This window comes from Leptodactylus fuscus, chromosome 10 (genome assembly GCF_031893055.1).
Source record: "Leptodactylus fuscus isolate aLepFus1 chromosome 10, aLepFus1.hap2, whole genome shotgun sequence".
NCBI lineage: Eukaryota > Metazoa > Chordata > Amphibia > Anura > Leptodactylidae > Leptodactylus > Leptodactylus fuscus.
The window spans coordinates 37,552,141-37,569,145 of NC_134274.1; the positions used below are offsets into that span (position 1 = coordinate 37,552,141).

Genomic DNA, 17,005 nt, shown 5'->3' on the forward strand with positions numbered 1-17,005 from the left:
TGTATGGGGGAATCAGGTGAGCTTAGCATGCATGTGTATGGGGGAATCGGGGAACTTAGCATGCATGTGTAGGGGGGAATTGGGCGAGCTTAGCATGCATGTGTATGGGGGAATCAGGGAACTTAGCATGCATGTGTATGGGGGAATCAGGGAACTTAGCATGCATGTGTATGGGGGAATCGGGCGAGACTAGCATACATGTGTATGGGGGAATTGGGCGAGCCTAGCATACATGTGTATGGGGGAATCAGGCGAGCCTAGCATACATGTGTATGGGGGAATCAGGTGAGCCTAGCATACATGTGTATGGGGGAATCAGGTGAGCTTAGCATACATGTGTATGGGGGAATCGGGCGAGCTGCTGTATCTTCTGATCAAGGCTGAATACTAAATTACCTTGACATCTTTATACTCTGACATTTGCATTGATAATATCCATTGTTCTGCCCTCCTTGCTTAACAAAACCCCCAACCTGCGGAATATAACCTGTTTCATCAGGATTCCATCACAGTGTTTGGCGTTTTACCAGAACCTTTAAGTCAAGTGTGAACACAACCTTAGTAAGTGTGGGAAGTTACCAGATGTAACAGATTTCTCATAATGATGCATTTTTTTGTATTAGTATTAAGTCTGTAAACATTGACCTTCCATATCTAAAAAGTTACGTATGCTTACATAATAAATAAATAAATGAGATTGATATATGGAGGATTTTTTTCCTGCCGGGATCTCTGAGTTCTGACAGCTGCAGAAAGCAGCTGACTATTGCACCACGGGACTAAAAGGGGACAGCCGTGTGTTTCTTGGCACCCTGATACAGCCAAGAGCTGCTTAGCACTGGTATTAACATGACCTTCCTGTTATAGCCAAGGCCTTGCCTAGGTAGGGGCACAGGGAGTGTGCTGACTTGACAAACACGCGTCAACTACTCTGCTTTATGATATTTACTTTACTGCAATTAAAGCACATTCATTTTTGGCTTTCGGCTTTACCCTTAGAGAGGGAATACAAATTGGCAGTAAGCAGCGCTGTAAGGACACCGTCACCTCATAGCCTGTATTTCATTGTTGTATTTGCCTCATGTAACTACCACATGAGTCATGTTTATGAAAGTATTTTGATATGAAGCTTTAGACTGTTCCTAGGATACTGGTAAAACGCTGAAGTGTATAACCTCGTGGCTACATGAGGTCGGGTCTCCTTGTACTTCTTACCATTCTGTTCTTCCTGAGCTCTCGATCAGTCTTGTGATGTGTGATCCTAGTCTAACAAAACATGGCCGACTTGGAATGTAAATAGATGAGATTTGGCTAAACGTTTCACACCATAAGATACTTTGGTCTGTCTATCAATGAAGTTTTGTTAGTGTCCTTTGGTCCAGGGGCGTAACTACCGGGGTAGCAGCAGCAGCGGCTGCCACAGGGCCCGAGAGATTAGGGGGCCCGGCAACAGCTGCTACCGTTGCATTGTTTTTTGTTTTTAACAGGCCGCTATCTGCTGGAGTAACACAGGACTGTCTCCAACTATTAGAGCACAGAGATGGGAATTTATCAATCCTTATATACCTTGGGCTTGACATAGTCTTTATAACTCACTCCAGTTTTCTGATGTGAGTCATAATAAAATTCTGCGCCACTTCCTAACTGGCATAGATCTCCATCCTGGCACACAGGAGTGTTCCTGTTTTATGCCTCTGTCGTACCCTGCGCCTTTTCTAACATTTATTAAGACTGGTGTAAGAAATCTGCCCTAGTCAGAAAATTTGGTGGTCATGTTACAGAAATGAGGAGAAGACCAAAGACTGGGAATCGGGAGAAAAAACACCATAATAGTTGGAAATAAAAAAAAGGTATTGGGTAGGGTTGAGCAATCAGGATCGGAAAAGATCGGATCCCGATCGTCGATCGAGGAAATTTCACGATCGCGATCAGGTTCCGATCTCACCTCTAAAAAAAAAATAGATTGGGAATGGAATTTGGCCGTTGTTCTCTGTCTTCTCCACTGTCATTGCGCGACTCCGCCTCCCTAGGCTAGTGTTACATATGTTGGGAGAAGGCGGGGCTTGTTGTGGCTTAGGAGAGTGTGGGCGGGGAGATGTGAGTGATTCACTAGGGAGGCGGGGGCGCATACGGCGCTCTGCTGGCGTCTGAATGAGAGAGGAGAGAAACGGACAGAGAACAATGGCCGGAGCTCCAGGGAGCGGCGTACACATCGGGAGGGGAGGCGGCAGCGGTTCTGTGCAGATAACCCGACAGCAGGGGGACTAAGTAGCCGGCTTATTTTTTAATCACTACACAGCATGGAGTCCAAACATTGAAGCCTTCACTTTTTGGACTCCACGCTGTGTAGTGAATAGGATAGTTTTTGAAATCTGATCTTCAATCATTAAAAAAAATCCCATTGACTTTCATTAGGATCGGAATTGGGATTGGGTTCAGATGGAAAATGATCAGAAATCAGATTTTAAAAACGATCCTGAAATCTTAAGATCGGCTCAACCCTAGTATTGGGCATTTGGCAATTCTGGTAGGATTTTTCATGATGAATTGGAGAATGAAAGCATTGGAAGCCATTTTTTGGAATGAATGAATGAATGAATTGTAACTTTATTTATTTTTAATTCACACCACCTTTATTTATGGGCTGTGCCTAGTGTTACCATTCCAGAGACAATTGCCAAATGTTGCTGAAAAATAAAATAAAAACCTAATCCTTTTCAATAATTTCAGACAACCCCTTTAAACCGTTCCAAACTGTTGACTTTGTCGTCATAACAGACCCGCCTCGTCTTCACAGCCGGAGCTCATGTTTTATTTTCTTGCGAAATTTGACCTTTCTTTAATCAGGTCACATCACGGTCTATAAAACCAAAAAGGGTTATTTTTTTTCCTTCCTCCTCTTTGCTATCAATCAAGTCACAAAAATGTAATATTTAAGTGCAGCCGTTGGAGAATACGGAGCACATGGTGTGGTCCTTTCACTTTGCCTCATTTCACTTTCCTGTCTCTCTACTCCTCGGAGTAATGACTCACATGGCTTTATTCATTATTCCACTGGTCCACAGTATAATTCCAATTGGCTATATTCCCTCTTCTCCACTTCCCCTCTCTGCTATCTCTCACTTTCCTGGTGCCCTGATTCTGTAAGCTCTTGTTTCTATTGTTCCACAACTTTGGTCAGCTATATTGTGTCCTTATCTGCCCTTTGGTTAATTCTAGACATAGATTAAAGCCCTTAAAGGGGAATGATCAGATTGTTCAAGATGTCTGACGTGACGGTATCATGTTCTAGAACAGGAGGAGCTGAGCAGATTGATACATAGGTTCTACCATTAAAATCAATTTTTTTTTATCGGTCACACGTAGGAATAGCCTTAAGACAGGCTATTCTTCTCCTATCTTTAGATGTCTTTGCCGCGCCGCCGTTCCGTAGAAATCCCAGTTTTCATCAGTATGCAAATGAGTACTCTCGCAGCACTGGGGGAGGTCCCAAATGTTGCAAGAGAACTCTCCAGCGCCGCCTCCATCTTCTTCAGGATCGGCCTCCTCACGCGTCTTCTTCCGGCGCAGGCGGTCAAACTTCTAGGCCTCGAGCAGAGCCGACTGCGCATGCCCACAGGCCACAAGAAAGTGGCCTCTTACTTACTGGGTACCACAGACATGTGCAGTCGGCTCTGCCCGAGGCCTAGAAGTTTGACCATCTGCGCCAGAAGAAGACGCGTGAGGAGGTCGATCCTGAAGAAGATAGAGGCGGCGCTGGAGAGTCCTCTCGCAGCATTGGGGACGCCCCAGTGCTGCAAGAGAACTCATTTGCATACAAAAAAACAAACAAACAGGATTTCTACGGAACGGTGCCGTGGCAAAGACATCTAAAGATAGGAGAAGAATAGCCTTTCTTAAAGCTTATTCTTACGTGTGACTGACAAAAAATTCGATTTTAATGGTAGAATCCCTTTAAATCTCTGCTCATTCGGTTCTTAGGAGTCCAGTAGGCGGTCCTACACCGTTTCTGATAACTTTCTATGCATTCTTATGAAGAGAAAGCTGTTGGTGCTTGCTAGACTCCTAATCATAGAATAAGCAGGGATTTCAGTCAATAATAGGTTAAAGCTGTTTTATTATATTTTTTTCCTACAAAGCTATATCTCACTTTGCTTAGTTCCTCCTGCCTTGTGCTATGATGTCAGTAGGTTGCTCTGCATTTTCATGGTGACCTAAATTCCATCCTTTCCATCACATAAGGTGTTAGAGAAGATTTGACGCTGTGTTTTTGCCCGACATTGGGGCTCTTGGTTTGCTTTGGGTTGTGTCACTGGCACTATTAAAGCAATAGCTGGTTTAGATTTTATGTATTCTTCCCATATCAAGTCATGGCTGAGATGGGAATAACTAGACGCAAGTCCAGACCACCAGGGTGGGACTTCAGAATGTTCCGTAACTCCATAGAGGTGAATAGTTACAAAAACCAGCGTCGCTAAATGTGTTACGGCGTCTCCCAAGCTACCATTGGCGTTTCAGTAGAATCAGTAGAGCAGCGCCACTTGCGTTTTTGCTGCAATTTTTGTCATGGAGTTCAAACACTGGTGACTTCCCAGAATGCAATGTTGGATAACGTCTTAAGGTTTTATTAAACGGGACGATGTTACAGGCCATTATTGGGAACGAGTGCTCAAACAAGGGCTGCCCTAATAGTGCACCCAGTCAGTGGCCAGTGTAATAAGGGCTGTGCTGCCAGCAAAGGAAAGTATACGCTGGGGGAACCATCGCGATCCTTCATCCTGTGTCAGTGGATGTGATCGGGCCTGTGCAGAACAACCAATGAAAAACATGTTTTTTAGCCAATTGGTGCTTGTTAACAAAAATAAAATCTTTTTGTGTAATACCTACCTCAACGCTGGAACACTGGAATCCTATCGATGTCAACGACAAATGTATCCATTAGCCTCTGTTTACCTGAAAGAGGTCAAAGTTCACCTTATAGTCAAAATTGGGGAGTTTTGTCGGCTCACTTTGTTGTACAGTGTATACAAATACTTGTATACTTGTATATTTGTATTTTTTTGGATTTTGAATAAACAGTTGTTACATTTTTATATTTTCTATCTCTTATTCTTTCTTTGGTTATTATATATTTTGTTTTGTTTTTTGAGATAGGTTTCTATTTAGTGGCATTTTTTGTTTTTGGCTCTAATTAATAAAAACCATTTCTGTTCTCTTTCAGGACGTACATGGTGTTTCTGACTTTGTGTTGCAAGACTCCAGAAGCCGCCAATGTAGGGCAGGACTAATAAAGATTTTAATGAATACAATCACCTTGATGCCCAAAACTGGTAAGTGGTGGTGGTGACTATGGTGGTGATGGTGATGATGGTGGCTGGGGTGGTGGTGGTGGCTGGGGTGATGTATGTGCTGTGTTTTGACCTACACAGTCTAAGGAACAGGCTGCTTTTGTCTTAGGTGTGACTTCAGCAGCATTTGTATGGATGACATGGATCACTTGTAGAGAACAATATAGACTGTTATGGCAGAGAACGGCGTTCTGTTGCATACATAAGACAGTGCATGTTATTTCATGTGAACCTTTCACATTACAAAATGCATTCTGATATGTCTGTATCATTTTATAGTTCAGAAGGGGATGAGCAGATAAATTGGTTTTGTAGGAAAAGTTCCAACATAACTTTATGTGTGTAAACTTCTTGGGACCTTAGGAGTCCAGTGGGCAGTCTTAATTCATTCTCTTGCAGAGAAGACTATCAATAACTGAATAGGACCACCCACTGGACTCCTAAGTAGGGTTGAGCGATTGGGATCGGAAAAGATTGGATTGCGATCAGCGATCGAGTAAATGTCACGATTGCGCGGGATCAAGGTCAGAGGTTATCTCAAGATTGGCTCAACCCTATTCATATATATAACATTAATAGGGTTGAGCGATCGGGATCGGCTGGAAAATGATCGGAAATGGGATTTTAAAATCGATCCTGAAATCTAAAGATCGACTCAACCTTACTCCTAAGTCCAGAACAAGCAGAGATTTCCTTCAGTAAGCAACAAGAAACTGCAAAGTCTACTATACCTCAATCTGCTCACCTAACCTTGCCGATTGCGCTGTATTGTTATTATGACAGGTTCCCGTTACGATGTATTAAGCGATCATTTTTGGCGGAAATTGACTGGAGTGCCTTAGAGTTACCACTCATTGCTTGGGATCTCCAGCTCTCCTTGCTTTGCCTATATTATATAGTATATAGCTATACAACCTCTGTATCGACTATTTACCTTTTGGTCTCCATGTTCGGCACACTCCGTGACCTGTCGACTCTGTGCAGTTATATTTTCTTGGGTGACAATACGGAAAGGATTTCAGCCCCTTTTTGTTTTAGACTACATTGGCAACTCTATAATTTTGCCTTGCTTTGTGTGCATTTCATTCGGTGCCACCTTCGCGTACCTGCAGCTGTGCCCTGTTATTAGCTCTGAAAGGGTGTAATCTTGTAGGCCGCTTCTTTTCCTCGAAAGAATCCGAATTCCCTGTTGCCAGGAGCTTTTGAGGAGGAAGTGTTTTGTTATGTTGCCTGTCCTTGTGTTAGCGAGGGGAGATCTGACTTGTGAGTGTAGATTCTGTGTTTCCGTCATTGTTTCTTCTGTCTGCCGTATCATATTACTATCCTCATTATATTATTATCCTCATTTCTCATTTTTGCTCAGCAGTAGAAGGAGCTGCACAAAGGAAAACATTACTGTTGGCTATTGTAGCCATATCCAATCTTTCTCTGAAGTTAAATAGGTTTTCTGAGATTAGAAATAAGGTTGAGCAGCCAAACCAGACACAGTCTATGGACGAGTACAGCTCTTTTTCTGGACTTTTTTGAATACTATATAATCAGGGTTGAGCCGATCTTGAAATTTCAGGATTGTTTTTAAAATCCAATTTCCAATCATTTTCCTGCCAAACCCGATCCCAATTCTGATCCCAATGCAAGTCAATGAGATTTTTTTAATAATCAAAGATGGGATTTTAAAAACTATCCTGTTCACTACACAGCATGTAGTCTAAAAATTGAAACAATTTTTGGACTGTACGCTGTGTAGTGATTAAAATAAAAACCTGGTGTCCGCTTACCTGCACAGATCCGCTGCCGCTCCCAGTTCTTCCTGGTCTGTTCCGGTCTTGGTCTCTCCTTCACAGGCCTTCAGAGCGCCGCCACCTCCCTAGGCTAGTGTTAGAGATGATGGGGCGGGCTTGTTGTGGCTTAGGGGGGTGTGGGCGGGGAAACGTTTGCACTCACATCTCCCCTCCCAGTACCCGCCCATACTCCTAAGCCACAAGCCCTGCCTTCTCCCAGCATCTCTATAATGCTAGTCTAGGGGGCCGCAGGGTGCTCTGAAGGCATGTGAAGGAGAGATGACCGGACCAGAAGAGGGCAGCGGCAGCACTTCTGTGCAGTTAAGTTGAGCGAAGTTCCCGAGTAGACAGACAAGTCAGTGTACAGTAGTATCTATCTACTTGCGAACTTGCCTCGTCGTCCTCACAGCAGCGGAGCACACAGATTTACCGCAGCCTGCCACTCTTCTGCTTTGTCCCTATTTTACCGTATATTCAGCTGAGTATACGGCAAAACAGGGAGGAAGCAGAAGAGTGGCAGGCTGCGGTATATCCATAGGAATGAATGGACGCAGCTGCCACGCGGGGGGTTAAGCGTCCGGCCGCTTCCATTCATTCCTATGGGTGCTAAGCTTTTCCCACAATGATTGGCCAGTAGCCAAACATTGTGGGAAATAACCTCCGATGTCGATCCTGCCTGAAAAGATCGGGATCGGAATTCCGATCACGATCATGAAATTTACTTGATCGCCGATCGGAATCCGAACATTCCCGATCGCTCAACCCTATATATAACATATTTTAATACCTATAGTCTGGCCATCATGGAGGAGCGGTCCTTGCTCTGGAATCCCAGGAGAGCAGCTCTTGTCCTGGCGGATTTTAGCGGTCTGTTGTTACATTGTTTCCTCAGTGGTGCCCTCCAATCAGCAGCTTCTATTGGTCACTGCACTGGGCCCCATTACCTGGAGGGGCGCCATACTTCAGACCCTCTGCACAGCCGTGGCCAGGGCGCTATATGACCCCTTTAACCAGTGCTTGTTTGTTGGGCTCTCAGAGGTTTGCATTTCCACTGATGATAAAGTAATAGCATTTTCTAGTTCTACACTATTACTTTATGAGATGGCTTTACCCTTTTAATAGGTAAACAGGTGTTGCTTACCTTAAGGGGTTAAGCAATGATGTTGCTGATTAATGCGGATATATAAATAATATTATTGAGACGTCTGACATTGGAGGAGAAGATCCTCGTGCCGTAGACCTCAGGACCTAACTTTAGATGTGGCGTAACATTCCCTTCATGAGAATGTAAATGACTTCATGTCACTTGGGGACAGTGTGACTGCAGGAGATGTTTGGAGCAGGTTGGAATAAGTATTTACCAGGGCATGTGTCTGTCATTCTTGGTCCTTGGACTCCAATACATTTGGTATCTCCTTTGTTTCTAGTCGCTTATATTGTAGGTTTTATAGCATTTCACAGATTGTGTTACTGAGAAGTTACTGCAGTGGCTGATAGGAATCACACGCCGCCACGTAAGAGGATCACAGTATTGTATGCGACACGTGGGCACATGATAGCAGTGCCGAGCATGTCAGTAATGATTCCATTTACCTGTCCTGGAGAACCTGTCGCTACTCATAACTAAATAATTATATCCTCAAAAAACGTAACCATTCTGGAGAATCTTTTTATGGATTTTCTTTAATAATTCTGCCATGTTTCATTCCTCCTAGTATTGTATCCCGGGTATTAACATTCCCATTATTAAAGGGGCGAGTCCCTGCACAGTAAGACACCATGCACACTGCCTGGCCAGTGCAGGGACTCCTTCTAAGCAACACCCAGAAGTCAACTGACTCCTGAATTTCTAGAAGGAATAATGGAGGAACCGCATATCATCAATATCTAGAATTGCTATTTCACGGGGGAATACATTTATTTGCCAAATCAAAAATGTCAGAAGACAGGTCCTTCTTTATCTTCACTCCGAGGTTGACATATGCGGTGTCAGTTTATCATTCACACCGACAACACATGCAGTTGGACATATTGGATGAGATATATCTCTTTGTCCTTATGGGCCAAATAATCTGAGCACTTCAGCATCTTGGCACCTTATTATCGTAGTCAGGAGATTAACACCAAGCGCGTTCGCACAGTCATCCTCCCAACTCCGTATTCCAGCCTGCTATATAATGCATGTCTCCGGTTATATTATACAAAATATATATATATATATATATATATATATATATATATATATATATATATATATATATATATATGTGTTTGCTGAGAAGATAAGGATTCCGAGTTGCAGTATCCGGCGGTTTGATAATCTCTGATAATTACCAGAATATTTGGTTTACTCTTCCTCCTGGTTTGGCAGCAAACACGTTAAAATGCCTGCCTTACTCCTGCCCTATTTGTTTATCCACCCTAAAAAAAAAAAAATCCTGGTGCAGGAGCCCAGGGGTGCAGCTTCAGTCACTGGCTGTCTGCGACTGGCAAGGGTTGTGACAGCGTGTTCTTTCCTCAGGAAAATAATTCTGTCATAAGAACATTCCCCTAACGGGAACATTCTGTTTTTCTGCTGCTCTCTGTGTGTGCGTGTTTGTGTTCAGAACTCATGGCATATGCTTTGTAAGAAAGCAAGACGTACCAAGATTACTGATAGCAATTAGAAATGCAATAATGGCGTGCGCCTGCGCACAAAGACGCCGGAATCTATCTTATAGAACAGGTTTATAGCCTACGATGATATCAGTGGTGAGAAGAGGTATTGGATTGTATCCCCACAATGCATTAAGGAGGCATGTGATTTACAGCTTGCTTTTTGGCAGATCGTAGATCATCCATTTTTTTTTTTAGCCTGATTGTCTTCCTTTGGGGGAGAAATGTAAGTTTTCAGCAGTCGAAATTTCTTAGGATCACCCCACAAAAATCCAATGTTAAATCGATAGTAGAAAACGTTGGCTAGTCTTGGAGCAGTCCGACGTCTCCACCGCTTCCTGACCGAACCTTTTTGGACTCGACAAGTAGAAATGTGGTTTCATGTGCAATATTTTTCTTTTATTTTTAGATTTGACCTTTTATTGTTTTAAATTAAAAAAAAAAATACTAAATCGATTTGTCACATGTAGGGGCGATCGAGCAAATTTCACGATCGGGATCGGCTGGAAAATTATCGAAAATCGGATTTTGAAAATGATCCTGAAATCTCAAGATCGGCTCAACCCCAGTCACATGACATAGAATGATTATTATTTAGATTATACAGAGAACATCTGTAGTTCTTTTTAAGCGTATTGTCTCCAAGCCTTATCAGTCGTGACCCCATAGGGTAGCAAAGGGCTTTACAGACCTCAGGAGCCAAAGTTGAATGTTTTCGGGGTGTCATTATTGCACAGTAAATTATATCTGTGACCACGTCAGCAACCTGTATAGCTTATAAATTGTACACACTGGGGTAAGACTCCCCCGACCGTATTGAGCCAGTTGGGTGGTGTTACATAGGCTTCGGTACTAAAGCTCCATTCTAGAGCCCAGTAAGTAGGAGATGGGATGATGTTGGAGGAAAATGTTGCTGGGACTTCAAAATGTGGGGAATATTCTCTTAAATATTCATTTCTTCAGCAGCAGCATATTCCACAGCTTGTTATGGCTCACGTCCACTTCTATTAGGAGGTTTTCCAGGAGTTACCTATTGATGACCTGTGCTTGGAATGGTTCTGACCCCAGTACCCCACAGATCAGCTGTTTGATACAATGTCTCTTCACTAAATGCTGAGAACATCGCTGTTCGTGGTATAGTGGCTGTACCTGGTATTGCAGCTTAGCCCAATTCACTTGAATGGGACTGATCTGCAAGAAGGCCACGTGATGAATGAACATGATGTCACTGGCCTGTGACATGGAAGCAGCAGTCACCTGGGATCTATATGGGACTGACCCCTACTCATGACCTATCATAAGGATAACCCCTTTAAGGCCATGTGGACATTGGTGCTGGACGATCTCTTTAGAAAATGCCGTTGTAAGTTGCAGACAAAAAAGTGTGTTTGTTTCTGAAGTGTAGGAGAAAACCTGGGAAATATTTCCCCTTGGTAGTTTATCTTGTTGGCATACTGTAAGTCTATCAGCTGGCAATCTCTTCTATAAAGAAATATTATTTATAGGATCATTGTATCAAATTATTAAAATATGATGATGTGATGTGCTGGAATGATAACATTGCCTTATGGGAATGGGGGTTGTGTACTTGTCATATACGGCATCGAGTGTCTTATGACTATATGAAGAAGCTTCAGCAGCCGAGCACCCGCTGAACCTGATTATTGGCCATACACGCGGTTCTCCATACATTGTTAGTCGCTTTTATATTGTATTCTATATTGTATCTGTTCTATATTGTAACTATTCTATATTGTATCTATTCTATATTGTATCTATTCTATCACTGACTTAACCAGCATGTTTCCAGACCTGGTGAAAGTGGTTTGTACATTTTTTTGTGCTCTTTTCAGTTTTAATCTTCTCATTTGTTAAACCAGGGAAATAAACCTAGAAAATGAGTATTGTGGTATAAATGAGATAAATGCGGAAACTCTGATCTGCTTGGCTGGGTGCTGAACTGGCCCCTGGTTTGTACAGGTTAAAGGCATTCAATAAACGCTCCCCCCACCTTCCCCAGCACCTAAGCCATTGGTATTCATGAAGTGTTGCACGTTTCCTTGTAATGGCCTCTCCTGCAGACAATTATTATTGTGTTATCCTTACGGTTTTATTTTTATTGGTATTTGGTTCACATGCAGCTTTGTCTGTGTATGTAGCGCTTGTTCAGCATGCAAATGCCGCCAGGATCAATGCACAGGAATGAAATCAATCGAGGAACCACTGGCACATGGAAAAGTGGGGGTGGGAGACTTAACCCCTAGGATATGGAAAAAAAAAAAACTTCTGGAAGTAGAACAACATTTGGTTAGGTGCGGATGTCTGGGTTAGTCTAACTTCACAGACACTGATATTGTGATGGCTTGTAAGTAATACCAGGATTGTTGTGTATTTTTTGTGCTATTTTTTTATGCAGTAATTTTGGAGGAAAAATAGGTTTGCAAAAAAAAAAAGCTAAGGAAAAATAATTCTTGACTTGAGGAAGTTTGCTATAGGGTCGGGTAATTCTTGTCTGATGCTGGAATTTGGCTGACATATTTTTACGTTTTTGCACAGCATTGTTGAGCTGGCAACAGACAGATTGTCTTCCTTACATTAGAGCTACATGGCCAAGTCGTATGATGACACCAGTGGTGCCGGAGTGCTGACGTCTTGTCACAAAAAAGATAAATCCAGCAGTGCTCGATGTTTTTACAACTAGAAGTTGCGGCGCCCTTGGGGTCCCAGTGTGACTCCATTCACTTACATTAGTCAAGGAGTCTTAGGGTGACATGGCGATCTTTGGTTGCGGCCAATATTGTTATGCAGCCCTGGCCTTGTTGTGACAGGACTTGTTGCTGTCTTCTGAGGAACCCCCCGGTCAGATGTCAAGGAAACCCCAGGATCCCTGTAATCCCTGGTTTAAAGACTCACGTTCTCGGAGTCCGCTCTGAAGTGGTCACCTGCTTTATGTTAGACAATGTTCTTTCCTGATAAGTTTGTGGTATGTCAGGTGCAAATTGCTCCTGTTCATCTGATTGAGGCTTGTAGTGGTCCATGTGCTTGCAGCCAGAACAACCCCATTGACATGAATGAAACTGATGTTCAGTCTCAGAAATTTCTACAGCAGAATCTGCCATGTATGAAGGTGTCCTTACACTTCTCCTTCAAGGAGAACATGATTTCTATATTGTGCACTTGGTGTTGTTGAGAGGTGTGGGATATGTTACTTATTTCTCATGCTTGTGTTCAGATTGTTTTGGCTTTTTAGATTGAATGTTATGGGACAACATTATAGTTTGGGGACGGGTATGGCGTAACTTTGAGAAACCCTTTAACAATAGAGAAGAATAAAAAAATAATCTCTAGCACTCGATGGGTTACAGATCATTGGTTGCTATGCAATCATTTGTGTTTTCAGATATATATATATATATATATATATATATATATATATATATATTATTATTATTATATCGATACTTAATATCTCATCTACTTTTGCAGTTCCCTTTACGATCTGAGTTAAAGTGATCTTGTCACATTGAGATTGCGGTCCAGTCTGCAGCCAGGACATTATAGCACCGGAGGAGATTTATGTGGGCAGTGGGTGATGTGACCGTCTTTCCTTTGTGAGCTGTCAATCATTGAGTAGCTCCGCCCACTGGACTCCTAACTCAGAATCAGCTATTTGATGATAGAACTATGTATCGGTCATGAGTCTTCTTCTCTCCTCCTGTTCTATAGCATTCTGCTTACATTTTATGTGAGTGGTTCCTGTTAACTACCAAAGGTGCTAAGTCGGAGAGTGGCACAGACTGTACAACGTATTGTGCAGGATAAGGGACTGGTCCTCCTCTTGTCTATTGCTTGTCTTATGGTTTTATAACATTTAATATATAATGAATAGATCCTCTATGATTGACATTCATACAAGCAGTGCTAAAATCTACAATATGATTTCCTACCAGGTCCTTTCCCTTTTTTTGGGGTCAGACTGAGAACACTGTGCACATTACAGTGAATAGATGGTGCATTGGACCACTGATGTGTACAGTGTCTTTCTATCCGTTTTCTTATGCCTTTTGCAGTGAAAAAAGCTACATCTGATAGCGCCTGCAAAATGACACTAGATATTAAATTTTTCTTTTTATGGCAGATTATGGAAAACTGGAAAAATAACAATCCCTCTAGCCCCTAGAAAACCCTGTTTAAATGCAAAACATATGTTAGTAGATTCTGGTTATCTGGTGAAGGGTTTGTCAGCAGCGGCTCTATCTCAGGCAGAGCTTGTGAGGGTTTGTGTGAGTGATAGCGGCACATTTACATGCAGGCTGCTGTAATAATGTCCTAGCAAGGCCTGCCGGCCGACATCAGAGCCCTTATTAGTCATTAGAAGCCACGCTATCTCTCTATATACAATACACATACAATACACAGACCAATCCTGACATTAAATGCACACGTCTGAGGTTGTGTAGGTCCCCTTCATGTCTGCCCTATCAAGGTATGGACTAAACAAGACCTTGGAAGATGTCCAGTTTTTAACTCTCAGCAATCTCTGCATTTGGACTAGACAGGCTCGCCTTCACTCCTCATGCACAGCAATACATTTTGGGCACCCATGAATGTCCTGGTTGGGGTTGGGATTGCGATGGATGGATGGATGGATGGATGGATAGATGGATGGATGGATAGATAGGTTTGGCTTACCAATTCCACAACACTCTTTGTTTTCCCACCCTCTAATTTCTTTGTAGATGATTTATGTATAATAATGTTATAATGTCATATACCGTATATACTCGAGTATAAGCCGAATTTTTAAGCACAGTTTTCGTGCTGAAAAAGCCCCCCTCGGCTTATACTCGAGTCAAGCAAAAAAATAAATAATTAAAGTTCTAAATCCCTCCTTTCCCTAGAATACATATAAAAGTAGAAAATGACTGTGACACACTTACACATTAGGTATCCCTGTGTTTGAAAGTGCCCGGTCTACTGAATATAGGGGATCTGCAGTGCTCCTGTTCCGTTGGGAAGGGATTAATAGGAGCACTGCAGATTCCCTATATTCAGCCAGGCTGAACTCCACGTGGGGGAAAAAAAAACTCAGGGAAGGGGCAGACAAACAACTAAAACACCCCCTCCCCTTACCCATCACCCAGCAACTCCGACCATTTTAATTTTTGAAATTTTCCAGTAGCTGCTGCATTTCCCCTCCTCGGCTTATACTCAAGTCAATAAGTTTTCCCAGTTTTTTGTGGTAAAATTAGGGGGATCGGCTTATACTCGAGTATATACAGTATTTATTTTTAATCTGACGGCAGAGCCCTGTTAGTTGTTGGTAATCTCTGCATACCAGGACACCCCCCCCCCCCCCAAAAAAAAAAAAAAAAAAAAAGTTTTCTGTATTAAAATGTCCGGGCCTTCTAATCCAGCATCACAAAATTCTTTTGTTTAAATGGGCACGAACCCACTCCAATATCCTGCGGAAAGGACTGTTTTACCAGCAAAATGGAATCCAACTCCATATTAATGCACCTACCTCCCAACTTTCATAGAACAGAAAGAGGGATGAAATTTAGGGTAAATGTACCTCCACCCACTTCTACATTGAGTCCATTCATTCTCTTCTACTTTTCTTTGTGTCCCCACACAGTATAAGGCTCCTACAGTCACCCTAACATTATATGACCCCCACAGTATAATGTTCCCCTCCAATTTCCGCAAAATTTGAAGACCCTCTCTTTGTGTCTCAGTTTAAACTGGGTGCAAATACAGGAGTGCGGGCAGTTTAAACTGGGGCAGTTGGAGGGCGACACTAAACAATGGGGGTAATTGGAGGGGGACAATAAATGAATGGCAGCTGGAGTGGGACGTCTGCCTCTAGTTGGCCTCAGTTTAATGTCACCCTCCAGCTACCCCTACGGTATAATGCCCCCCCTACATCTGCTTTCAGTTTCATGTCCCCCTGTGTCTACCCTCAGTTTCATGCCCCCCCCTTCATCAGCCTCTAGTTTAATGTGCCCCCTTCGTTTGCCCTCAGTTTCATGATAGCTCCTGCTTCATTCATTATTGAAGTCAACTCTGGGACGTCCTCCTGAATCCAGGACATACCTCCTGCCGACCAGGACTGCAGGACACGACCCATAATCTGGGACTGTCCCACAGAGTCCGGGACGGTTGGGAGGTATGTCAATGCCCATGGTTTTTAGAAGTATGTCATATGTCCACATCATTTTGGCCACGTAGTGTGTTTGTGTGTGTTTGTGTATAACTAACTAATTTTATTTACCTAGCACTACCATATTTTGCCATACTTTACAAATCCTAGCATTCACAAACTACAGACAAACTGAGATGTTACAGATTAATAAATCAATCCTCTCAATAAGAGCGAGAGCTCTGGTCTCAAGAGCTTACAATCTATGAGATTTGTGTATAAAACGTGTATTTATTTGTGTGTAAGAGACACTAGACATTAATCTTGAGCTGGTAGTGGGGGCTTTGCAAAAAAATTTGTGGGACATATCCTGTTCTGTCTGTGTAACTTCCCTTTTGTGCTTCTGCCTCCCCCTTCCCTCCTGTGTCTCTCTCCCTCCCCCTTTGTAGAAATATGTCAAGTCTGGAAAGAGTTCATTTCAAAGGTTTTTTTTCTTTTTAGCAGAGCATGGGGAAGTTGGCTGCATTTGTAATGTATATCGTTCTCATAAGTCAGCTAATAAATTACAGGGGGAGCGAGAGGTGCTGGAGGGAGACTCCTCGCTTACTCACTGTGTCACTATTCCTGGCTCTTACGGGTTTGCCAGCGAAAAGTCAGAGCTTGTTAAAGTGGTTACAACTCTTAAGGGCCCAAAGAGTCTGTTTTGTGGGACTTAAGTTAAGGATGTTTCCTGTTCTGCCCCCCTCACCTTCAGATTCCCTCCTCCCTAAGCCCCTGACTGCACTTTGAATTGGCGCATTCTCTGACCTCTCCCTGGTGTATATTCGGTTTCTGTGCAGGCTTTGTGGTACAGCTGAATCTGTGAACAGTTAGATGTCCATATTGTGCTTAGACGTAAAGTAGAATTATGGCGCATAAATAATATTTGTAAACTTTATGACTTGTGTGTATTTGTTTAGGGTGCATTTGAGCTATTCTATCTATTGGTTCAGACTAGACTAGTATGAGTGTATAGGTGCGCATAGCTTTTTGCCATATCCCATATACAAACGTGCTTGGTTTGGCCGAGCTTGTGTATG

General features: G+C 42.7%; 1 protein-coding gene across 3 annotated transcripts in view; it reads left to right on the plus strand.

The window, feature by feature from the left end:
* ZMIZ1 (zinc finger MIZ-type containing 1) overlaps window positions 1-17,005 on the plus strand; it is a 203,037-nt gene that overhangs the window by 62,855 nt on the left and 123,177 nt on the right. For all 3 annotated transcript variants that reach the window (XM_075257928.1, XM_075257929.1, XM_075257930.1), the window contains exon 3: window positions 5,222-5,330. The gene's annotated coding sequence lies outside the window, so the exon portion shown is untranslated. The remainder of the gene's footprint in view (window positions 1-5,221; window positions 5,331-17,005) is intronic.